At 39.6% G+C, this 25,438-nt stretch overlaps 1 protein-coding gene and 1 long non-coding RNA gene across 6 annotated transcripts in view; one reads left to right on the top strand and one right to left on the bottom strand.

Moving 5' to 3' along the window:
- The window catches only part of ADGRV1 (adhesion G protein-coupled receptor V1), a 297,036-nt gene that overhangs the window by 92,279 nt on the left and 179,319 nt on the right, over positions 1–25,438 (bottom strand). The gene's annotated exons all lie outside the window — the stretch shown is intronic.
- LOC115336896 lies at positions 11,459–23,579 on the top strand. Of its 2 annotated transcripts, none has more exons than XR_003921981.1 (3): positions 11,459–11,729; positions 19,461–19,535; positions 20,671–23,579. It is a non-coding gene; the product is annotated as an uncharacterized LOC115336896 (long non-coding RNA). The 2 variants fall into 2 exon arrangements; XR_003921982.1 differs by having other exon boundaries at positions 20,873–23,579.

Here is a 25,438-nt window from a genome sequence, read left to right on the forward strand (position 1 = left end):
ATTTGCCAAATTCTGACACTGCTAAAACCAAATGCCATTGTCTGGAGTGGGTTAAACACAATTGAAATATGTGTGCAATAGGTGCCATCCATTAGGGATAAACACAAGAAATGTCTGTGTAAACAACTCCAATAGCACCAGCTAGGTCAGACAGTACCAGCAGTATTTTTCCTAAAACTTGAGCAAATGCTTTGACTTACAGCAAGCAAAATGCAACACACTTCTGGGTGGAGAGGCTTTACTACCTTTTGTTCTCTGAAGGCTTGTGTATATGTCAAGGACAGACTGTTACACTAGAGATGGAAACAAAGAAGGGATGAAAACACAAAAGCAGACTGATCGAGTCCTGGAAACATGTTTTTAGCACCTTCTGGACTGAATGTTGGCTTGAAAGCATTTTGCATCTGTAACCAAAGAAACTATTATTTCTAGCCTTTTCCTGTGTTTCAAGAAATATAATTTTTTGTTTATTATAAAAGAGAAATATCTCACTATGTCAACAGTTTTCCAACCAAAACAATGCGAAGGGTCCAAATATTTCCTAAAAATTAATAACTTTCATGGACACTGACTTTTGTTGAAGAAGTAAAACAGCAATACGGCTGAAATAATCACTCAGCTAAGAATTCATTTTATTTACTGGCATTACAGGGTTTTAGACAAAAAAAGGCTGAAAAGGTAAAAGAGGCAAAGAAACATTTCTACATTATTTTCATGTAATTGTTATCTTGCATCTTGAGCAGAAGATACAAATGAGAACTGGATTATAAAACACAAACCAAATGGCAGACCATATTTTGAAATGTTGGAAGGAATTGTATTTTAGCTACGCTGTTCTGACAAATGCTGGCTACTTTGGCACTTGCAGCTTAAAACGCAGTGCAATTTAGTAGAAACACTTGGAACACGGGCCCTGAATAGACCTTTCCTCCAGAATATCTGAGGTGGTCAGGGAAACATGCAAAAAAAGCACCTTCCAAATGAATTGTTCCTTAGACCTAACTGCCTCATGTCTTCTGTACTTTGCTTAATTTTTAAATGTAGCAGGCAATCTTTTGTAATAATGAACCTATTACTTTACCAAGCAAAATATGTACTATATATTGGAATAAGTTTTTCCCTCTTCAAACATTAAAAAATATATATTGGATGTGTTTCTTTTGATACCAATTGCTCAGAGCTCTTTTTACAGAGATCATATGATTTTAAATACCCCTTTTCAAACAATCTTTGTAACCTGCCATGTGGTTCTATGCTGAGATTATAACATAATGCTTCTACCTGGCACTTCTCAAGGTGATCAGTCTTGACCCAAAATGATTTAAGTAAGCGATAACAATTTACTTAAGTCACTCAAGTAGCAGGCTACTACTTTTGTTAATTTGTGTGTGATATAATAATTCAAAATTACAGTGATAGTGTATCACTCACAAGGTTCTTCTTGACAAAATGAAAAAATAAAACATTAAAAGATGAGAAATAGATGCACTTCTGTTAAAGACCAAAAAGATCTTTGACAGCATTCCCATCCAACAATCATTTACTCAGTTTATTAATCAAAGGGTACAGCAATTCCTTTGTAACTCTAAGACAATTACCTAGCAATTACTTGAAGGAAATTAGCACCTGGGTATTCAACCTAAGTAAGTCATCAGCACCAAACTATAAATTAATAAAACCAGATGATTTACAAAACTTCACATTCGTGTATAAAGAGTATTTTTGTACTGCTGTTCCCAAGCAGTAGGCTGTCTCAGAACATCACTCCTCTGCTAGTTAAGAGCTGCCTCCTAGTTTCCAGCCTGCACTTATTCATGGCAAATTTATATCTATTTTTTCTTCTGTTGGAAGTCTCTCAGATTAAACAGGATTTCCTCCTCCTTTGGGTTTGCACTATCATGAATTCACGGAAAGCAGTAGTATTCTCCCTCAGGCTTCATTTTTCAAGGTTAAATAAGCCAACCACTGCACACTGCAGTACTCTGTAGAGATGCCTAAGCTGGCCTGGATAGCAAAAGCAGTTTAGCTCCATGAACACAGCATCTGCCTGGATCAATTTATCTTGTTTCTCCAAGTAATCCTATGTGCTGCGCTGTAAAATGTATACTCACACGTGTGAAAATCTACCCTTGTGCAAAAATCTTTGCAGCTTACACACCAATTTCACCGTCCTTCTCTATACTGGTGCCACTTTGATTCTGTCCTTTGTGAAAACATGTACTCAGGGTTGGATGGAGAAGAGCTGCAGAAGTCTCACGAGATTCTCATCCAACAGTTTTCTTATCTCCCTATATACCATGCAAATACTTCTGATGTATGGTAATTCCTCAGTGATCATCTGGTACACAGTTTTTCTTCTCATTTCCAACTGACTACCTCTTGCCACAGAGTTAAAGATTTGCTGTTAGCCTACAACTTAAGACTTTTCACCTTGTTCTAGGAAATATCCCTGTATTTCACACTGCAGTCTTCAAAACTATTCACATCTTTCTATATGCTACCTCACTACCACTTCAGAGTGTCCGTGTTCCTCTGCTTTCTTCCATCAGTGCATTCTGCCTGGGCATGTTATTTTGTGTTCCACAAACTAGTCCTTTAGGATCAGTGGAATACCTCTCTTCACTCCCCTTAGTCTGTCTCTTCCCACATCCAAGTTCTTGGACTAATCCTCCTCCATTATTATTTTACTAATTATGTGACATATAATGTATTTTACTGCATTTATCTCATAAAAGAAAACTAGCAGACTAGTCTGGCACAATGTAGCTATAAACACAGGGGAGTCTTACTCTCCACTTCATTTATCACTATGTCCTTTCATATAATTTTTTTTCTAAACTCTTACATGCTTCTGAGACTGAATGAATGGGCCTGCGGTTACCAAGATTATTTTTTTTACTATGTATTACTTTTAATATATTATTTTCCAGTCGCATAGTAGCACTCTGAAATGAAGGATTTGTTAAAAGCACTTGCTGTGAGACCTGCAAGTTATCAGGCCAGCATTTTCAAAGAGGAATGGGGACCTTTTTCTTCCAACCTATGAATGCACCTATCCTTTGGGTTCTCCTCCTGCCTCAGTAGCCATAACCTTCACTCCATGCTACTAACTCTATTCACCATCTTGCCTTTATCCCAAAGGTGATCTTTAACATCACTATCTTCTCTGAAAATGTGATGATTTAAATTTTGTTTGTTTGGAGTGACACTTAATATATTTACTTTTCCTGCCTCACTGCAAATTTTTACAAGAAATTTTACATTATTCTCTCTTCATTTATATAACAAAAAAAAATTGACAAAAATTCCACACAACAAGATTACACTGTTGTCAACCAAACCAAATGTAAATAGCATATTCGTTAATGCCAACTATTGTGACCAAGCAAGTGTACATGGCATATTCACTGATGACAACTACACATGATGTGAGGAAATCAATCAGCTTTCTCATGATAAAAGAATTTATTAAAATCTAAGTTCAGAATTAGCAGAGCTAAACTTGGCCTCATTACAGAAATTTACAGAGAAAACAAAGAGCCTAAGTGAGAGTTGCCTTTTGAATACTGGATAAAAGAGAAAAAGGAAGGACCAGAAGACTGAAACAATTCCATACCAATCAGGTAAACAACAGTGAACTGAGGAGTAGGTTGGCTGAAACCTAAATAAGAAGATGTATGAAGAATAAATAAGTGTAATACAGACTAGTAGTAATTACAACTTGGCATGGTAAGTGCTGAAATGCTACCATAAGATGGACTTTAAAATGAGGATACAGCAGGTGACGCATGGAAATGAATCTTATCTCTACTTTGAACCAAAAGGGGGAAGTACAGAATGTCTTCTCTAGCAAGACCAGCCTTCAGGAATCCCGGGTCCAGACACCAGGGTGTAAGGTTGCAGCAAGAAAGACATGCCCTTCGTAGAAGAGGATCCAGTCTGCAAATACTTAAGCAAACTGGACCATGGCACCTGATGGGATGCACCCACGAGTGCTCAGGGAGCTGGCAGATGTCATTGCGAGACCACTCTTGGTAATATTTGACCAATCATGGTGACTAAGACAAATGCCCAAACACTGGAGGAGAGCAAATGTCACCTGCATCTTCAAGAAGGGCATAAAGGAGGACCCAGGCAACTACAGGTTGGTCAGCCTCACCCCCATCCATGGGAAGGTGATGGAGCAGCTAATCCTGGAAACCATTTGCAGGCACATTAAGGATGAGAAAATCATCAGGAGTAGTCAGCACAGCTTCACCAAGGAGAAGTCATGCTTCACCATCTTGATGAAGAAATGACTGGCCTGGTAGATGAGGGGAGAGCAGTGGATATTGTCTACCTGGACTTCAGTAAGGCCTTTGACACTGTCTCCCATAAGATCTTCATAGATGAGCTGTTGATTTATGGGCTGGATAAACAGACAGTGAGGTGGGGTGAAAACTGGCTGAATGGCCAGGTCCAGAGGGTGGTGATAAGTGGTGCAAAGTCTAGTTGGAGGCCAGTGACTAGTCGTGTACCACAGGGGTCAATACTGGGTCCAGTCCTGCTTAACATCTTCATTAGTGACCTGGATGTTGAGGCAGAGTGTACCCTCAGCACATTTGCAGATGACGCCACACTGGGAGGAGTGGCTGATAAACCAGAACGTCGTGCTGCCATCCAGAAGGATCTAGACAGGCTGGAGAAACCAGCTGACAGGAATCTCATGAAGTTCAACAAGAGGAAGTGCAAAGTCCTGCACCTGAGAAAGAATGTCCTCAGGTACTGTATTGGCTTTGTGTGGCAAGGTTTTTGGTATTGGGGAGGGGTTACAGGGGTGGCTTCTGTGAGAAGCTGCTGGAAGCTTCCCCTGTGTCCGACAGAGCCAATGCCAGCCGGCTCTGAGACAGACCCACTGCCGGCCAAGGCCAAGACAATCAGCGATAGTGGTAGCGCTTCTGTGATAACATATTTAAGAAGGGAAAAAAAAGTTGCTGAGACAGACAGAAACGGCAGCCGGAGACAGGAGTGAGAACATGTAAGAGAAACAACCCTGCAGACCCCCAGGTCAGTGAAGAAGAAGGGGGAGGAGATGCTCCAGGCGCCGGAGCAGAGATTCCCCTGCAGCCCGTGGGGAAGACCATGGTGAGGCAGGCTGTCCCCCTGCAGCCCAGGGAGGTCCACGGTGGAGCAGATCTCCACCTGCAGCCTGGGGAGGACCCCACGCCGGAGCAGGGGGATGCCTGAAGGAGGCTGTGACCCCGTGGGAAGCCCGTGCTGGAGCAGGTTCCTGGCAGGACCTGCGGATCTGTGGAGAGAGGAGCCCACGGAGCAGGTTTTCTGGCAGGACTTGTGACCCTGTGGGGCACCCATGCTGGAGCAGTGTGCTCCTGAAGGACTGCACACCATGGAAGGGACCCACGCTGGAGCAGTTCGTGAAGAACTGCAGCCCGTGGGAAGGACGCACTTTGGAGAAGTTCGTGGAGGACTGTCTCCCATGGGAGGGACCCCACGCTGGAGCAGGGGAAGAGTGTGAGGAGTCCTGCCCCTGAGGAGGATGAAGTGGCAGAAATAACGTGTGATGAACTGACCGTAAACCCCATTCCCCGTTGCCTTGTGCCAGTGGGGGGGTTGGTAGAGAAACTGGGAGTGAAGTTGTGCCCAGGAAAAAGGGAGGGGTGGAGGGAAGGTGTTCTGATATTTGGTTTTATTTCTCATTACCCTACTCTGGTTGATTGGTAATAAATTGAGTTAATTTTCCCCAAGCTGAGTCTGTTTTGCCCGTGACGGTGATTGGTGAGTGATCTCTCCCTGACCTTATCTCGACCCACGAGCCCTTTGTTATATTTTCTCTCCCATGTCCAGCTGAGGAGGGGGGAGTGATAGAACGGTTTTGGTGGGCACCTGGCATTCAGCCAGGGTCAACCAGGCACAGGTACCAGTACCTGCTGGTGGCTCCCCAGCTGGACAGCAGCTTGGCAGAAAAGGTCCTGCTGGACACCAAGTTGGACGTGAACCAGCAACGTGCCCTTGGCTAATGGCATCCTGGGCTGCATCAGGCAGAGCATTGCCAGCAGGTTGAGGAAGGTGATCCTTCCCCTCTGCTCAGCACTGGTGAGGCCACATCTGGAGTGCTGGCTCCAGCTCTGGGCTCCCCAGTACAAGAGAGATAGGGACATACTGGAGAGAGTCCAATGAAGGAGGACCAAGATCAGTAAGGGATGGAGCATCTCTCCTGTGAGGAAAGGCTGAGAGAGCCGGGACTGTTCAGCCTGCAGAAGAGAATGATCGGGGGGATCTTATTAAATTATACGAGTATCTGAAGGGAGGGTGCACAGAGGATGGAGCCAGGTGGTGGTTTCAGTGGTGCCCAGCGACAGGCCTAGAGGCAATGGGCACAAACTGAAACACAGGAGACTCCATCTGAACATCAGGAAACACTTTTTTCACTGTGAGGGTGACTGAGCACTGGAACAGGTTGCCCAGAGAGGTCATGCAGTCTCCATTCTTGGAGATACTAAAAAAATCATCTAGACACAGTCCTGGGCAACTGGCTCTGGGTAGCCCTGCTTGAGCAGGGGGGTTGGACAAGATGACCTGTAGAGGTCCCTTCCAAGCTCAATCATTCTGTGGTTCTGTGATAAGAGTAATGACCTTAACTGTATACGTCAGGCCAGAGTGGACTGAGTCAGTTTTGGGGCAACTAGCATATGTACAAAATTCACATTTTATTTATAGCATAATATACTGTTTGATCACTGTATAATCAAATCCAAGATTATGCATGGGAAAATTTACCTATGTGTAAAGTTGTGAGTGCCTTTGAAGAAACCTAAATATCCTCCTTTCTCTTAGCTTCTTTTGCTGGGCACAACATCATATGGTATGGAAAAACCCTTCGGTCAGTTGCCAACCTATTGCCCACCCCCAGCCTACCAGCCTTTCAGCGGTGACAAGGGTGAGGTTGGAGGCACACCATTGATGCTATGCAAGCACTGCTCAGCAGTAGCCAAAGCATTGGTGTGTTATGAACACTGTTCTAGCTACAAATAGAACGCACAGCAGTATGAGGGCTGCTATGGGTAAGGTTACCTCCATCCCAGCCCAGCTCAAATGCACAAGGAACTACACACACCTGCAGTGGTACGCACTATAAACTGGGCAGTGCACATTTTCACAAACTCTACTGAACGGGTAGCTTTGTTTCTCTGCATTTAACATTTCAAGAGTGATACAGGCCAATGATTCCAAAGAGACATCCAAAATATCAGCACTTCCAATTACTTCTGGATTTAAGACTGCACCTTATCTTCCACCAACTGTTTGAACTTGTTTGGAAAGTACTTTATTGAAATGGTTAACATTGTGGCATCCCTTCAGAACCATTCCACAGAAGTACAGCGAAACTGATGAATTCAGAAGACTTTGATGAAAGGATATTCCTTTTTTTATTTGCTTAAATGAGATTTTTTTCCTTGCATTTTGTGGCAAACCATATCACATAATGTATTCCTGGTCAGAGAATATGCAACACGCAATGAGGACAGGGATATTTTCCTGTGAAATCCATAGGTAATTGATTTACCATGTTCCCCTCAACTTGAACCAGTCTGTCTTAAGATTCTGTACCAATTTTTCAGCCTGACAATGCAGTAAATACTGAAAAATTTATTTTACAAAGACCTGTGTTTCTAATGCGATATTAGCTAGACAACTCCTTCACAAATACTAGAAAACAGGAACTTTCAGCACTGATATTGCAAATGTTAGGTTAAACCCCCTAAGTAATAAGTAAAATAAAGGGTAAAGTAAAATGACAAAACAGTAAAGTATAATCAAAACTTGATTTTTAATTTTAAGAGTTGCAAAAATGTTTTCACAGGAGGAGAATAAATCTGAGAGTAACAATCTTCCCCTATTGCAAGAAGTGCTGAAAAGGCAGTATGTTGTGCTGGGTGAGGAATAAAGAAAGAGAACACCTTGCTATGCTCTAGAGAAAAAGCTGTGGGGAAGGCTAACCCAAGCAGATATAAAAGCATCAAGGACGAGAACAACAAACATTTCGGTCTGGAAGAGTGCACAGAACTAGGGTCTGCCACAACTGCTCAAAACTGTTTCACTTTCTCATCTGTGCAGGAAGCACCCCTGCCTCCTGTAGTAAGAAAAAGATCCTTCCCCACTGGGAGATACCCGCAGACCAAGCAGCAGACTCCTCTAGAGAGTTTTGGAGTGCACCAGCAAAGAACATGTCAGTATACTTATGTCACGTCTTTGTAATTTCTCTAAATTCCTGTTCCACAGTACGAACTCATGAAGCTTTAGACATTGTCTTCTTCTAGACAGAAATGTCTTCATGTATGTCTTACAGAAATGGAACCTAACAGTGGACATTTCATTTCTTTTCAAACTAAATATTTTTTTATTTTTATTATTATTTTATTTTTATTTTCTAAATTTATTTCTTTGTTCCATGTAGGAAAAGACTGTCTTCCTTATAGAGCTCATTTACATGCACTTCTAGTAAAAAAGAAAACAAAACGAAGAGCCCAACCACATGCTATCTGTCATTATATCAACCCAATTTCAAAAGAGGAATAGTACCAAAGGCATAATTTGCAGTGCTGTTCCTTTTGTTGGACTTAATTGCAATGAACAATAACATAGGAAAATAAACACATTAAAACTCTGATGTCCTCACTGAACTGCTCTCTTCTGCTTTGAATTTACTTTATATGGGTAAAAAAAGGGATCCCTCCTTGAACACAGGGACACTGCTTAATAATAGTGCATATGAATCATACTTTTTGTTACTGCTCAGTAGGTCAGGGCAGCACTGATGTAAGCCAAGTGTTCCTCTTGTGTTTTGTGTGCTGATATTAAAATGACATGACAAAAATACCAACAAAGGATGTACAAAAAATTGCAGAGATTTATGGACACTAGCAAAAATTCTAAGTCACTCTTCCTGGGAAAAGTAACGATACAACACAAAGCACATTTCACAGCACAGAGGAAAAGGTTATGTAATTTAGAAGATTCAAAACACAGTGTTTAACTGGGTCAAAATAAAAGTTCAATAACTAACTTTTAATTTCATATTTATTCTGTATTAATGATGCTAAAATAAGCAGTTAAAGTTCCTTTGTGAATTTACACAAATGCTAAATGACTTCACTGGTGACTGAATTGTTTCAGAAATTACCATAATTCAGAGAGGGGTGTTTTATAACTGACACCAGAAAAAAACAATACATGTGGGTTTAGCTTTATGTCTGGCTTCAGTTAAGTCAATGAACATATATATTAAAAAGTAAGTACATTAGGAACAGCAGCTCTGAAGTCTTACTGTATAATTTGCAAGCATTCTGTATTTTAGAGATATTTTTGTGATTATGAATTATTTGCTTAAGTATGTTGATTATATATCACTGTAAGCTGGCACTTTAAGAAATGCCAAACAGCTAAATAAAATAAAATCACTTGAAATACTGATGGTATATTTACAACAGTGACCCATGGCGCTTTTGTGTAAAGATGTTTACACTATCCAGCAGCAGCAGAACTGGCAACCATTTTAAGTAGTGATCAGACATCAGCAACCATACGTTACTCATTCCCTTCCCCCAGCTAACCAGGATGGCAGTTTCATGCTGGGTTCAGTCCTTGCCCTCTTCACTTCCTATTTTTAGGCTCAGGGACTTTTTTTGCTTCTCCAAGCGAGGCAGCAGGCAATCTGAGGGTGCAGGATACAGGGTAGGAGGGGGTGAGGCACCGTGATGCACAGCACAGCAGGTTGCAGCTGGCCATGCAGCAGAAAAGTTAGCTGTTGGGGAAAGGCTGGGGTAGCTTGCACCCTCTGCAAAACAAGTCTGACACAAGTACCCAACTGCATGGTCTCCTCTAACACGGTTTTTCCATGTTCCAATCATGCTGTCCCTTACAAAGAACGTGTTGAGTGATACTCATTGAGAAGTTATACTTGAATTTTTTTTTTTTTTTTTTTTTTTTTTTTTGGTAAATAAGGAAAAATAAGGACTAACAGGCTCTTAGCAGGTCCTAACCCATTTAGTTTTCTATACAGATTCAAAACAATGTGTCTGGCATAGTACGTTATAAAGACAGTTCCTATTATCACCTCCATTTAGATCTGGGAAAAGATGCATGTAGCTCTGTCACTTATTACAGAATACAACCCAGACCTCCTGAGTTCCCCTGCAAGATCCTCAGTAACACAACGCTTTTGCTATAATGATGCAAATAGAAGCTGAAAAAAGCCTCTTTTTAAACCCATCAGAAATATATCTACAGTCTTTCCAATTTCAAGTACCCAGACACAGCTCAGGGCACCTTCTGATGGATGTTGACTTTCTACGGTAGGATCTGCCTCGTACTGTTTCTCTGTCTAGAAGCTCATACTGGACTCTGAGCAGACCTGCCATGACAGATTAATTGGCTCTAGAAGCTTCTCAATCTATATATGCTTAGGGGATATATCAGGAAAAACTGTTAATAATGTGACTTTACACTTCCTCCATATCTGGATACAGTTTTTCTTAAAGTTCAGGTGTAAGCTTCTTGTAATAAGTGCACACGAATTTGGCAGCATGACCATTTATTACCTCTAAACTGAATTTAGGACCCTATCCAGGGTCAGCAATATGTGATGTTGGGTAAATAAAATTACTGTAAGGGAAATGCATCTGTTAACTCCTGATACTTTATGTAAATCGTTACAAATGGTCAATGCCCCATTCCCCATGGCCGAAGCCCCATGCCTGTCAGTGTTTAAGAGGCATTTGGACAATGCCCTTAAAAATATGTTTTAACTACTGGTCAGCCCTGAAGTGATCAGGCAGTTGGACTAGATGATTGCTGTAGGTTCTTTCCAACTGGAACTATTCTATTTTTTCTACTCTATTCTAGAAATAACATGAAGATGAGAAAGATAAAATCACTCCCTGGAGTCTAGAAGCTGGCTGGAGTTACATGCAACTCTCTGCCTGCCTGCATGCCTACAGCGGATTTCCCCCCTGTAGGAATCACAACACCGAGTAGGGCAAACTCACCATAAATTGGGGTCAGGATGCAATCAGGGTGCCCCCTTGGTTAATATTTTAAGTATGGTAGCAGAGGTCTCCCATGCTTCCTTGTATGTCTAGCCAACTGTGAAGGATAACTGTTTATCTATCTTCTTAAGAAATAACCAAGATGTAATTACAGACACATAGTGTCTTCTGGCTTCACTATGCCTCAGTAGCAAACCTGTGCCTAGAGATCAGTCCCCTTATACTGGTCTGGAGATCATCTTGAGGGGCTTTTCCTCTTCTTCAGTTAAAACATGCTAGGTTAAGCAAAGACCTCCTAGTTAAACTGCTAATGGTAATCTGAGTCATGTTTACAGAATTAGGGGCTGCGTAAGCAGATCAAAAAGCAGGTACACTAAAACTGTAACCTCTAGCAGAAGGCTGGCAATGGTAAATGGATATGCTTTTCATCAGTACCTCTGTTGGTAGAGCACATGCTGTCTGCAGTCTCAAGAAAAAACAGAGGTTTATGTATAAAAAGCAAGATCTTCACAAGACTGTGGGATCTGTCTTCATTTATTGGTTGGAAGAGCTATTCTAAGATGAAGTCTGGTGTGATATGAAAGAATATTTAACTGAAGCAATTCAAGTTTTGCCAGAAGTTTTTAACACATCTAGAGAAAATTACTTAACACAAACCAAGCATTCTTCAACAAGGGCTAACAGGTAAGTTCCCTAGTTCTACTATTGTTTGTAACCTATGTTATTAAAGAAATGCTGGCCTTATTTAAATATCTGTGGCAATCTTTGAGTCAGATTCCTCCTAAATGTAGAAATACGGCCTAGAGAATGATCAGTTCAGTGATCAGTATAATCTGTCTTTAACTGCTGCTTTCTCTGTGCAAAAGGCTTCATAATTACAGAGCAGAAGGTTTCCCTCCCTAACAAAAATAGAACACAAAACCTTTGGATTTTGTTGTGTTAATGGAAAGGTTGACTTTTGAACCCACAATAATCAATGTGAATCAGTAAACAGCACAGGCTATAACAAGCAGTAAAGATTTAAGACATTCCACTTGAAACAGGACTTTTCAGATGCCTGTAATAAAACCATCACAAGCATGCCAGCTGATGTAGATTATTAAATAGCATTAAATAATCTCTTAGTAGTCATAGTTTATCTGTTCTGTACAGACTCACCTCATCTGTAAACAAGCAGGGGAAGGAACTGGGTCACTAGTGCTCTGAGCAACGACTTAGATTAAAAACAGACAAACAAAGAAAAATGCATTAAATATGCCAAAAAGATAAGGATCCTATAACTGTGACTAACCTAAAGCAATAACATAGACTAAGTATTAAGTACAAGTTTTAGTACTTTTGTTTGGAATGCAAACAAAAAAAAAATGGTAAAAATAAGTTCCAGAGTGTGGTTCAAGTATTTATAGAATTTAGAAGTTGTATCCTGCTGCCATGGACTTTGTTCAGCGGTACAGACTGAATCGCTTTTTCAAACTCCAACATAGAAACTTCCTTATCTAGCTAGAATCTGTGCTCTGTGGTTCTGCCAACATGTGAAAACGAACTGCAGAGAAAGTCACTTATTCCTAAAATAACTGTTATTCTAATTGTCCTCATGCAAAAATGATTTAAAATAAACTGATGTTTATTCTGGAACAGAGCATCTGTATATGAAACTAGTCTGAAAAATTACTCTGTAATGCCTACTTCATTATTTTGATATTTAGTGACTAGAAGTTCGGGTGAGCACTAGAGAATATGATGTTTTCTGTAATAGTTTCTCATAGTTTCTCATGTATAATGAGAGTGCACAACACATTAACTTCTTTGTCGAAAGCAAGTGGGCTTGCAGATAGTAGTCAAAAGCCAGACTTAGCAAAATTTCTAAAAATAAAAAGTGATTCAAGTTTAATTACTTGAAATGACATCTCAGATGCTATTAAAGGGACTTCTATTAAAACATTAATGTAGACATAGATTTCTGTACTTAAAAAATAACTAAATACTATCTGTGTTTTATTCAGTAAATTAGACAGTCATGCCCAAGACTGGACTGTGTAGGTTCATATGGCCTAATTTGTGTTTCTTTGTCAGGATCTCGTGTCAAATGCTAAAGGAATGTGAGCACACAGATCTATACTGTCATTAAGTCAGCTGCTTTTTGCATGTTTCTGTCTTAATTACTCACAATTTGAAACATTAGTTTGGTAAACTAGTACCAGGGGACCCTGGGAATGAAGCACTTAAACGTATTCCATGCTTGGGGCACCATTTTGATCATACTTGTACTTATTATCACACTTATTAGCTTCAAATTTGTGATGCACATTTATGGAACATCAAAATCAGTTGAGAATGGCTGTTCCGTTATTGAGAGAAATAGAAAGGGGGTTTGGTTTCTACATTTTAAATTCACCTGCTATATTTTCATAAATAAATAAAATTATTTATGTAGTTTATGAAAAGGGTGGGAAAAAACTGAGTTGTGAGACAGTCTTTTCATTTCACAACACTTCAGATACTTCAAAATTGTTCTTACTGTAAAAATCCTCAAGCTGTGTATAGGAATTAAAGCAATATTTAATCTGTCATACCCAAAGCACAGCCAATAGCCAGTGATTTGGACTCACTGTATCCACATGCAGCTGAATTTTAAGCACTGTAGATGTTCTGAAGCCACAGTAAGTAAAACGAGTTATAAATTTCAACTGCTGTGACTAGAAAGGTGTACTACTGTCCTTGTGTTCTCTCATATATACATACTTGTGTAGCTGATTCTTTCTAACAGTTTTAATGTTATTTTAATAGCTTTAGGTTTTGATATGCGTAATGGTCACAGGATTGACTGGTAACTCATATCCCTCTTGAGAGAAGCTGTGAGTCACGGGTTCGCCTTTCTGCATTTCACCTTGCATGGAACCCCTTGGTCCAAAAGTCTTTAAACTGCACCCCTGGACTTTTACTGAAAACAGACAAAATATCCAAAATACCCCTGCTCTATCATACTGGAACAGGAACTGAAATGCACTCACTAGTAACTCATTTTCCAGGGAATCTATTGATTAGGTTGGAGTTGCAAATACAGAAAGACAGCAGGACAAGAAACAACTCGTAGACTCCTGGTTTCATGAGACACATGTAGTCGTTCTCAGAGAAGGACATCCAGCATCCTGGGGCAGATGGGGAGAGTACAGAGGCCGGGGACTGACTCTGTTATCCATCAAAAAGCGCATATTAAGTTGGAACAGGTTGATAATGCATTTCTGCATTCAGCACTTTTCTCTGAAGATGATACACTTCAAGCTGCTTTTAAGTCTTCTCCTGTGTTGAAATACTTTGTTTCCTTGCCCTGATGATGATGATGATGGTATAGAGGTAGTGACTTAAGGCAAGTCTCATGCTAGATTTAAACACAACAAAGGGTCTGAAAGTAAAATAGTAGATGATTTTCCAGATAGAAGTGACCAGTTAAAAAAGAGGGCTTACAGTAGCTGCAAGAAATGAACAGGAAAACTTGGCAAACTACAAGAATCCAGTTTAGGGTTTAGCCTAAATCTAGCTGGGAACACATAGAATAGATCATGCGCTAAAGGAAATCTTCAGCATTCAGACAGAAAAAGCTGGGTTTAAAGTATACTTGACCAAGGCAAGAAGGCCTTTCTATGCCTGGACTGCAAGGAGGTGTGGGACAAGCTAACAAGTCTGGATGAATTCTGTAAATCCCTCAGGGAAAAAGGCATCTGGAAAAAGAGCCAGCACCTATGGCTTCAGCATGAATTTCTCAAAGCCTCATACTCGTATGAACGAGGCAGCTCACAGCTATCACGGAACTTTCAAGCTCTCACCTGAATAAGGAAAAAAAACATTGCACCACAGTAAAGCTGAAATTGTGATTTGGGTCTACTTCTACATACTCAAGTTGCAGGAATATATTTTAAAATGAAAACTCAGAATCCAGAGCACAGTTCTGTCATAAGCCATTTCTAAATTATACGGCCCTTACATTGCAAGGATTCACCCGTGGGGGTGGGCAGGTAAAAATGGGCCCACGCAGCTTTTCTAGCCCTGCCAATCCAACTGGCTGGGCAAATAAGACTGCCAAGAGAGAGATCATTATTCACATTAGCTGTAAGAAGCTTCAAGACTCTTTTATGACTGCTGGGCATCAGTAGGGAGGCTCTAGTTACGGTTGTCACCTGATTGCACACTCCATGTGAGAAAGACTGCACGGGGCAGTCAAGACAACCTTAGGAAAATCAGATTTGTGTTAACATGCAGCAGGATTTGAGCCCAAACTTTTTTTTTTTTTTTTTAAAACTCCTCCCTGAAACAAAGCTGTTATGTGATAAATTGAAAATTAGTCCTGTTTTCTTTAGTATTGCTTATTTGTTATTCAAAAAGATGGACTTCTGGCCTTGACACAGATTCCACTTATTGTGGCAACAAGAAGGAATAACGCCACTGAACGGAAGGGTGGATAAGATGGATACTAATTATGAGATGGAGAAAGAATGAGACTCCTGATCTCCCATTCTTGTTTCACTTTTTTCCCTGTAAAGGCTTAACACTGAGCAACTTCTGTTGCCTGTTTCTATCAGCTCATCTCAAAGCAACACAGGCGGCATTCAAAAACCCTCCAGGAACCCTGAAGGTCTGCGCCGCTGCCCGAGAAAGTACTGACCCTCTTCCACTGACTGCAATGCCAACGAGGATGTGGCCACACGCGATGGTGTCCAGTGGGTTCAGCTGTGGGTCCCAAGTGGGGACATTCTGCCAGACAGGGATGCGATGCCCCTCCCAGCAAGTGTGTCCCTATTCCCAGCACCTCCTCTGCTGGGATTTTGTTCCCAGCCACAGCAGCACTGCTCCAGCTCTCGGCAGCTCCTCTGAGTAACCTGATAGCTGCCAGATATTGCAGCACACCTTCAGATAAAAAGTCATGACCAAAGGCTAAATGACAGCCTTTTTTAGCACGAATACTTCAAATGGCTTTATGTTAGTAGTAACATTAATTATTTATAAATTCTTCTGGCTTTAGCAGTGAAGAAGCACTACCCCCCAGCCACTTAAATTTAATCCATTGAAACTACATTTAATAATTCTACTTATGTGATCCACAGACCCTACCTTGTAAGAAAAACAAAGCCCATTCCTAATAGGACAGTAATTTTAGAACCCTCTTCTGTTTTCACTGTGTCACATTGAAACCAGAAAAAGTAACTAACTGGAAACATTTCAAATTCATTTCTAAATGAACTTCCTTGCACAAAAATCACTTTTAGACAAGAAAGTATTCCACAGGTGAGTAAGATGCTATGAAATTTTTAGGCTCAAAAATAATGTCTTCTACTGTACCTTCTAAAACAGTAAGGAAAGCTTGTCATATATTATGAACATGAGTTTTGTATTTTTTTAATGATAGTAAAACTGATATCCAGACCATTCTGTGTACCACTAGCTGACTGACAAAACAAGCTACAAGAACAGAAAATCTTCTGACTTGACAGGATATATACTGTATAATGCAGTGCAATGGAGAATTCTCTTCAAACAATAACTCGGACACAGCCCAGTTTACATTCCTTCCCTGAGGTGACTGCAGCTCCTCTGCAGATCTGTTGCTGTAAAACAGAGCTGTTTACGTTTAGCAGGCCTAAAATGATGAATATTTCTCATGGATATGTGGTAATTCTGCAGGCAAAAGAGCCAAGACAGAAACTACAGTTCTGAAAACCAGCTTTGAAGAGCGTACACTTAAATCACATATGCAAGGAAAACAGGCTGAGCAGAATGGCTTTGTGTATGGGTGCATATGTAAGAAAGCAAACACCCTCTCTGCTTAACCGATAGTTCTAAAGTGATTAATCACCACATTTACTTTCAAGATGTGAACAAACGCACTTTTTCTGCAGTCTTTTTTCTAGGAACGTTGTATTATCCTCCTTATCTTTTATTGCAACACAAGCCAAACACAAAGAATGTTTGTCTTAAATAGTCACACATCTCAAACCTGTCACCTTTTGAGACCATTTCTGTATTTAGTCTCAACATTTTGCTTGTTCCTACAGAAACAGGGATGTTTTTGCTGTGACCAAGTGCTTCAAACACTTCCTATGCTTGACTATACTAATAATAGCAAATGCTCTCCTCAGACCCCTCCCATGTGTTAAATTAATCAACATAGAAGGTCAAATGTGCATAAAGTAGCTTATGCACATTAATTTATTAACTGAAATGACCTCATCACCACATGTTTTGCTTTTCTGTTTCTTCTTAATATGTTCATGTAGTCAACTGCTATCACTGAAATACCTTCTGAACTCCAAACTTGCATTGATTCCATGCCACTTCCATACTGCATTTGTGGATGAGCTTTCTTGTGTTTGCCTCTCGACAGCAAAGCAAAACTGAATTTTGTCATTTCAAAGAAAACAACTTAGTTTCCTCTAGTTCCTTAGTTAACCTCATCAGTGCAGGTACCTTCCTGCACTCTCCCTTTCTGCACCTCACCATTCTGCTACCCACCTCCAAAGGTTGTGTCTGCAAATAGCTCAAATGTATGTCCGCAGGCCCCTTGGGGCAGTGAGGACAGACTTTCTGCCATGCACGGCCATTACCCATGTTGCATAAGACCAGTTTTAATTTGTATTGTATCTTGCACACAGATATGATTTCATCTGCCTTATGCTTTAAGTCAGCTGAGTATGAGCTAGCTCCAGATCAAAAGCTGTATAGTTTGGCTAACACTGTGTAGTACTTGAGAAAATAAGTCTTGCTGAGACACTGAATCCCACATTAGTTTGAACACAAAGCAACTCTAACTGCAGCTAAACAGTTTTTGTTCAGAGCTGGCCTGACTCCAGCTTGAAGCATGACAAGTGTATACTTATGTCTGCCAGGAAAGGACTACACAGGCATATCCTTACTCTTCAAGGCCTGATGAATAAAATGACACTGGATAAGATTAGGTTCATATGCTTCATTGTTTGCATTGCACAGTCACTTGGATGAGAGTTCAGGGAAAAGTACTAGGCAAAAAAGTAGGGTTCTCCTAAAATTTTCCAGCGATTGGAGGCTGCCATGATGGCCCCTTTGGGTCACTGGCAACCAACGAAATTTACAGTGAAAAAAACCTGTCTGCTTAGGTAGTAAATTTGTGCAAACCACCTAATTAGTAGAAGAATGTAGAAGTTGAAGGACACCAGCCCCTTCTTCAGTTCTTCATCACTAAAAATGTTTGCATATTAGAAGACATACCCAGTTTTCTCCAACTGTGCTAGCTGGTGTAATGAGAGATATTATCTTGTCCTACAAATTTTGCTGTGAGCAAACTGCAGCTACAGCAGTATTGCTACATGAATCATACTATAATTTAGCATGTCTTTATGAACATGTATATCTCTGTTTTTTATTTGACTGGATGTAAGTGTACAGCATGAAAATACAGCATCAGGCAAATGGATTAAAACCCCAGGTGTACAGCCTATGCCACACTGAACCTTTCCTACACAGACCCAGATACCTCAATGCAGAATTTCCTCTGCTTCCCTGATTTGCACACAGCCAGCAGCCAAGCTCAGAATCTTATTTGGAAGCAATGTGAATGTAATTGAAAAACATAAATTCTACTTTTCACTCCACGTGATTAGTCATTTCAACCATTTCTTATTACAAAGTATAAATTAGTAGATGAAAAAATGGGATTGTTTTCCTATGTTTTACCACATTTTTGTCTCCTGAGTGCAAATGTAAAACTCTAATGTTTCAAAAATTAGTATCTATGCAGAGAAAATGAGCCCCAAATTCTGTTAATACTTTTTTCGCTCCACAGTCTCAAACCTGTTTACTTAATACTTCATTTGCTGCTATCTGTAGCATATTGCAGATATGGATGTGGTGGCTCAAGATACAGCATTAATTCAAAACGTTTTAGAGACTGAAATATAGGATTCCCTTTCATTCCCTCCTTAGGTAAATTAGTTGTAAAGAAAGTCCACACAGAATAGGTACAAAAACCCCATATAAATCAATTTTAAGAAACGGTCACTCTTCTGAGCATTCAGATTGGAGCGTGGGTAAAGACTGCCTCTCAGTGGGCATATCTGTTCAGTGTGAAAGTGAAAGTCATCTAATTAAGTGGAAATCCCCCATCATCATATGTGTTCTAGTGGTTTTGTCACTGTCTAAATTGAACAGATCTGAAAGGAAATTGCCATCAGGCACTTCCCAAGAAATGTAGCAATTCATATGATTTACTATACTTTTATGCAGTATTATGCGTATCATTACTGGAATTCCTACACTGAAAATACAGGAGCCTTTGTGGAAATAAAAAGGATTTTTTTTTCAGCTGCACACATTAAAAGTGGCCTGTTCATCATATTAAAATCAACTTTGGCTGATTTTATAACTTCTGTTCTCTTTTTATTTTTTCAGAAAAGATGGATGTCAACAGCGGTCTTACCATTTTACCAGGAGTATCAACTCACTCCCCTCTAACAAAGACCATGGGTAAACAGCACTCCTCTGCTCTCAAAATCCCTAACTTGCAACAAATCCCTTTAAAGTAGAATTAAAGAATGTTTGCTTTGACCAGAAATTACAAAACTAAAACTCAAAAAAATACACCCCTCAGGAATTAATATTCAAATGAAAAACAGGAGGCAATCACTTCTGTAATACTCTGATGATAGTGAGCATGTGAAAACAAAAGACAATTCTGAGGAGATTATTATGAGCTAAGTAAAGACCAAGCAACTGTTTATTACACTTGATAGCGTACTCTACTATTTGACAGAGCAATATATTTTATTTCTGTTGAAGTAAGCAGTTCAACAGTAATGCCATAAAACTGAGATGGAAATGAGTACATTTTTATAAATATATTGGCATTTGTCCTGTGTTCATTTTTGTCTCTGAATTCTGATTTTTTTTTATCATACTTTTATTACACTGATCTCTACCTCTGTTCCAGAAATGTAGAGTGCCATTATATTATCTTCAATCTCATGAAACTTCTTACTCTCAGGAAGCAATTTTGCAAATATCTACCTTCATTCAAAGTGGCTTTTGTTTTTCGTTATATTTAAACAACACGGCAGAACACACTAAATGAAACCAGTACCCACTGTTTGCTTTGGGCTCTGACTAAACGATGCAGGAAGAGATGGTTGGCACAGAGGTGGGAGAGGGGAAGAAGAATTAAGAAAAAGGTTAAGGGTGAAATAAAGTTGCAGAGGATCAGAGGAATGTTAAATTGAGAGTTTGCAATGCAGCATTTTTAGAAAGTCTAAATCACAGCATAGGTGGAGAGGAAAAGTCATGGTTTATGCCCCTCAGAAAGAGAAAATCTTTGAAGACCACCTGTTTTCTTGAAGACCAGCTCTTTCTAGGCTCAAGTCTTGTGACTACAAAACATGCCTTTGAAATGAAGGTTGCTTATGTTCTTTGCACAGGACTGACATAACCAGTTTATGAATTGAAATCTCCAAAGAGGTTAGCAAGCCACAAAACTTAGAGAAGAACATATTTTTAGCATGCACGCACATTAGGACATTGCTGCACAGTGAAATCTCAAGCTTTATGCTCCAAGAGCAATCAAACAGGTTTCCATTTCTTTTATTCTTCTAAAACCTCTTTCCTCTAGGCCTGAATTGACCCTTACAAAGGAATTCAGCCAGACTGGTGAAGCATGAGTCACAGGGGAAGCTGACTTGAAAATGAGTATTCTTTGGCTTCTGCTTTTCTCTCCCTTTTCCCACCATCTTCCCTGACTTAAAGTTCTCAATTTCTTTTCTTCCTGATATGCAGCCTAACAATCAAAATATTTTATTAAAAATTATCTTTAGGAATGGAAGGAAGATACATGGAAGAACAAAACCACCAGCTGGAAATACAGGAAGGGGCTACAAAGAAAGAAGCTAGAAGCAACTTCAAATGACACAGAGAATTAATATTATTCATGTTTTGAGGAACCACACAAAAAAGGTTACCCAGCCCTGAAAAACTGTGTCAATACTCAGAAGCAGTACCATTGCATGTAACAAGTTAATATTTTGGAGTTGTGACAGTTGCTTTCCATGTCTAAATTAATCCAAAACAGAGTTTATTGTTAAACTGACTATCCTTTAAGAGAAAAAGCTTGTTCGCAATGTTACAGAGTTCAAAACTGTGTTGCAGCTTAGTTAAAAAAACGTAACAGACCTTCTTCCCCCAAAACATTATTAATTAATTATTAGTTGGGTGATAAGTTAAGGTTTAATTCCCAATATGTTTTTCTGGTCTGGCAGAATAATGTTGCTGGACAGCTAAGTAAAAACATTGCCACGCTGATTGCAGCAGTGAATCTGCACTTGGCACCTATGCTCACCAGAGATGTGCCAGTCTTTGTACATAGAGGTTGAAGGTATTTTTATTTGAGAGTCTTCAATGCTTTCTGTGGGAATGAAATGCCAGGTATCAGCCAAATTAAAATATTCTCCACTTGTCTTAAAATATTTCTGCCAGATAATCAGATGGCTTCATAATGAAATGTATTTTAAACTTGAAGTATAGAAGCAGTATTATTAGCTTTATCCAGCCAGTACATTTAAATGTTTTTCACATTATTCGTGTCACTACAGAGAATTAATTCACAGCTGTAGGCTGGTTTGTCAGTTTTGAGACACTGTAATAAATCTGTCACAAATGCCACCATACAAATACCTTACATGCTCTTAATGGGAATGTTCCTTTTCTTTCCTTTTGAATTTTAACATCCTTTTATTTGTGATTTAAGGCAAGAAAAAGCTACAAAGACCAATTACAAAGAACTTTGCTACGACGTGCAAGCAGAAGGTGGAAGTGACAAGATTACTGACTGCTAGGAGACAGCACTTTTTTAAAAGAGTGGGCACTGGGTCTCAGTAGGTGGTGCTGTGGGTAGAAAAGACTGCTCTAGCTGTCAGGAAGACGGAAATTTATTACTACACAAAGAAGTTCAAGAATACAGTTTATAGGTGATCGGTATAATCTCAAATATCTGAAGTTTATAAGCAGGAGGAGAAGAAAAAGTATGTGTTCTACTGCATTATCTTCCATTTTTCCCAATGATGAGACTGAAATGAATGCAGCATTAAAAAAGATAGACTAAGTGCCAGAAAAATATTCTTGCAACAGAATATGTGAGAAATCAGTACGACATCATGGACATATTAGTGCTGACAATTTTAGTATTAGATAGCTTGTATATATCCTTAGGTAAGTGTGATTTTCAAAGCAATCACTCCTACAAGTATAATGCACTGTTAAAGATAGGCAAAACATGGCCTTTTTCTGCCTGAACATGCAGGCACTGTGGTCAAAGAAAACCACCCTCCCCTGGTGCACAGGCATGTTTTCCTAATGTGCACTGAATACAGGTATGTGGTGGTGCATTTCCACCCCCCTCTGGGCTGATCTACCAACTCAGGCAGTCTCGCTAGTCCTTAGCGTAAGTGTAATGAGTCGGGTGGTTAAGCATCCCTTGACCATACCAGAAACTCTTGCACAGCTAAGACAGGGAGCTGCACCGACGGTACCAAGGCAGAGTAGGGATAATTAGTCATTTCCTGACAACCCTGGGACATATCTCAGTCCTCTCCTGACAGCCTTAGAGCATCCCGTATCTGAATCTTAAGTCATTCCCTGACAGGCTTGGAATGGTAACTCACATGAAACGGTACCAGCACAGCTGGAATCCCAGTAATTTGTTGATGGCTAGAGCCAATCGTATCCTGAACCTATAAACAGCGGTACTAAGTGAGACCCTTTGAGCTCTCCCGGACCGCAGTGGGCTGTGACCAGCATCTCCCTCTGCGGGGGACACTTCTCGGAGCTCGCAGACTCTTCAGCTGGTGCATATCGGCGGTTTGTCACCAAAAGCCGATGGGACTTGGGCTGATACTCTCTGCTCCCTGAGGATCGACCCTTCACCCGTTCAGAAAGATGCTGAAGCATTCGACGTGAATATTTTCACTGAACTCAAGGGGAATTTTTAACGGGTATACCTCTTTCACTTGCTTCTATGATTCTATATCTCTTTGTCTCTTTGTGCATGTGTGTGTGTACTAACCTGAATATTCTACAGGAAGTGTACTAATCTGTACATAAGTTGCTGTTGTGAATTTTATTCAACTGTGAATAAATCTCAGGCTGCTATTATAATCCCTTTAGACATAAACCGTTGACCAAGTCTGGGACTAGGAGTCGATCAAGCCGCACCTGGACTCCGACAGGAGTTTAGAGAGCAAGGGGGTCTTCTCTGAACCTTGTGACTCAATGGGAGGTCTCCTTTACCCTTTTTACATTCCCCATCTCTGCACAAATAACAAGAAATCAATTCTAACTCAATTTTCTTTTGTATGTTTCTCTTTTACCCTACTGCGTCTTCAGTCTCTGTATACCTAATTTTAGTTTGATTCTAACTTAATTTTCCTGTGTATGTTTCATCCATGTATTAAGTAATAGAGTGAACCTTGCATCAGATTCTGTGAAGGTGAGCTTTTATAAATTCCTATTAAATCAGTTTTGCTAATACCCTTGAAGGTGATTCTTTAGACGATCCAAACCACTCCATTTTGCGACAAGGTAACAAATTAGGAAGTGAAATGATAACAACAAATGCTGTCATTAGTGCCAGACAAGAGTTCATCCCACCTACAACAAATTCAGCTATGCATGAACTTCCTGAAATTCCAGAAAAGACTTGCATGAAAGTATGATTAGTTTATAAATACAATATGACATTGAATATAGCTTTTTCTTATAGATTTACGAAACATAACCCATAGGTCCACTGCCTTTTACACAAGCCAATATAAAACAGTAGATTCCTGATCACCATTTGCCCCCTGACCAGTGCTTTCTACTGCAGGTAAGAAATGGTCACCACTCACTGAAGAACAGAGTTGTGACAGTGAGCATAACCTACTCAGTTTTCACCTCTGTGGTACTGTGTGACCTGCAAATAAGTCTTAAATAGTTCAACATAACTCCATTTCATCCCTGCCCTCATCCTAGTAAATTATAATTGATCCTTTTTTTTTTTTTTTTTTTTTTTAAGAAGGGAAAAGTGGAAGAGCTCCTCCTGAATCAGCATTAACTAAACATTCACAGTTTCTAATGATTATATGTGGAGCTCATATAGAGAAATGTTTTTCAGGGTAATCGGAAAATGATTTTAATAATTTCATACATTCTGATATTGGCATTTAATTTGTTTGGAGACAGGAGACTATGGCTGCTCCACTCATGAACTACCTCAAGTCTTCATTACCGATGTTTAAAATATGGTTAGTTCTTAACATATATAAATTTACTGAAGTAGTTTGTATTTTGGGGAAGGTTTTTTCATGCCAGCATACATAATAGAAAAACAAGAGACTATTTGCAAAATTCTGTTTGTGAACACAAAATCAGGCTCTTTAAAAATAATTTCCTCCTCCCCCTTTTGCCCCCTTTTCCTTCTCTGGATAATGGGAAAGCTACCAATGGAACCACTGGAACCAATCTTGCCTGTTTCTGTTCCAGCTGCTAACAAAAATGAAAAGTCTTCTTTCCTGCGGAAAAAGGATTGAAGCTTCTGGCTGCAGTATAATTGTTTATAGCTCCCTAAGGTGTTCAAATACTCACTTCACTCCTTTGTAAATTTATACGTTGAAACAAAAGGAGGTATTTATATGTAACTACAATATGTTTTTAGCGCTGCAAGGGCTACTATAGGAACAACCTTTCTGACTTTATGGTTTCAACCCCTTTCTCAAGGGAGAGATTTTTCAGGAAAATAATTAATTGTTTGAGTTGAGGTTAATGGCATTGTTAATTTATAGAAAAGCATCATCAATAGTTTAAGAACTTTTTACTTACCCTGGTCAATCAGTAACAGATAAAACCACATTATGAGGGAGAGCTGTAGAAGTGATTAATTCCAAATCTCACACAAAATGCTAAGTAGCACATGGAAAATTACAAAATGTCTGCCCTGTGGTAAGAATTTAGCATCCTATTTACTGTGGAAAAATCTAGGAAAATACACAAGAAAATAAGAGAGGGCTCTGCAGACAGGCAGAATTTTAAACAATTTCAAGTAAACTATTTTGAGAAACATAAAAAATAATAACTATATTTACTTTTATCTATACTAAATTTTAAAGTGGCTACTATTATTTAAGGAACTTTGTTTAAACATTAACATCTTAAGCTGACGATTAATATATAGCATCAATTTAAAAACAGACAAGAAGAATACTGCTTACTGGAATACCAACCCTGAATAACCCTTCACAGGCTGGAATTCCAGCAAGTTACTCTCAGGCAGTGGAACTGTTTTTTAACAGAAAAATTAACAGAGAATTTGAGCTGCTGTCAATGGGAAGCTCTTTAAGGTAGAAATGCCT

The sequence above is a fragment of the Aquila chrysaetos genome, chromosome Z, assembly GCF_900496995.4.
Source record: "Aquila chrysaetos chrysaetos chromosome Z, bAquChr1.4, whole genome shotgun sequence".
In the NCBI taxonomy this organism is placed as follows: domain Eukaryota; kingdom Metazoa; phylum Chordata; class Aves; order Accipitriformes; family Accipitridae; genus Aquila; species Aquila chrysaetos.